This window comes from Ailuropoda melanoleuca, chromosome 13 (assembly GCF_002007445.2).
Source record: "Ailuropoda melanoleuca isolate Jingjing chromosome 13, ASM200744v2, whole genome shotgun sequence".
NCBI lineage: Eukaryota > Metazoa > Chordata > Mammalia > Carnivora > Ursidae > Ailuropoda > Ailuropoda melanoleuca.
In genome coordinates, this window is record NC_048230.1 from 91,443,173 (window position 1) to 91,444,242 (window position 1,070).

General features: G+C 64.0%; 1 protein-coding gene across 1 annotated transcript in view; it reads right to left on the reverse strand.

Moving 5' to 3' along the window:
• FOXA2 (forkhead box A2) overlaps positions 1-831 on the reverse strand; it is a 4,469-nt gene extending 3,638 nt beyond the window's left edge. Inside the window, exon 1 of the mRNA XM_034641840.1 lies at positions 618-831. The gene's annotated coding sequence lies outside the window, so the exon portion shown is untranslated. The remainder of the gene's footprint in view (positions 1-617) is intronic.
• Between the last annotated feature and the right edge of the window lie 239 nt (positions 832-1,070).

A 1,070-nucleotide genomic window follows, 5' to 3' on the forward strand; every position in this document is an offset into this window, starting at 1 on the left:
GGGGGGGGGTGGAGAGAGGGAGGAGGTGGAGGAGGAGAGGAGGTGGAGGAGGAGGAGGTGTGGACCGCGGAGCGGACAAGTGCCGCAGTGACGTGGGCGGCTGGTGATATAGCGCGGCGCGCCGGCGCGGGCCTCCAATCCCCAGACCCGGGGCAGCCCATTTGAATAATCAGCTCACACCTAGGTGAGAGGAAGCCTCGGCAGGCGCCTGGCACCTGCCCCTCGGCGCCCGGCGTTTGCCCCAGTGCCGCCGCGCCCCGCACCGGTAGCAGGCAGGGCGAGCGGGGCGAGTTGGCTCTCAGGTTCCCTGCTCCAGCCCCCTTTCCCCCTGCGCGCGCGGGGAGTGCCCGTGGGAGGAGGAACCTAGGAGGAAGCCACCCCACGAGGGCCCAAGGCTCTGACCCCCGCCCGGTCCCATAGCGCCGGGCGCCTGGTGCGCCTGTCAGAAGGCGCGCCCGGCCTCCGCGCCCGGTTGCCCCTCCGCGGAGCCTTAGAAACGCCGCATTTACTCATCCCGGGTTTCTTCGTTCTCGGTGCTCATTCCCTGTCGAAACGACGAGACGGTGACAGAGCCAATTTGCAAAGCGCTGTCGTATTTAGAAAAACTGTGTACACACCTTGAACTCGCCTGCCGCTGTTCCTGGGAGGCCCCTCCCTGTTACAGTTAAGACCTGGAGCGGGTCCGGAAGGCGCGCAAGGCGCGCCTAGTCCGGCCGCCACGGCTTTCGCCTTCTCGGAGCTCCTCGGCGACCCGCAAGGAGGTGGCTGGCGGGCAAGAGCACTGTCCGATCGCCGAGCTCAGGGCGCAGGCAGCCCCGCCAGCTGCAGTCGACGGTTGGGAGACTGCTATTTGTCTCTGACATTCAGGACGCCGTGTTTCAAGGTTACTTTGCAGTCACAACCGAGGTGCCCACAGCATTTCGTAACTAAAACAAACAGGGCAGGAGGTGCGGGTTGAGGCGGGAGGAGAGAGGGGGAATAAAGGAATCAATAATGGGACACATGGAATTCACTTGAGGGGGGTCTCTGTTCTCTGCTTTCTTGAGGGGCTCTTTTGTAAAAGTTAGAAG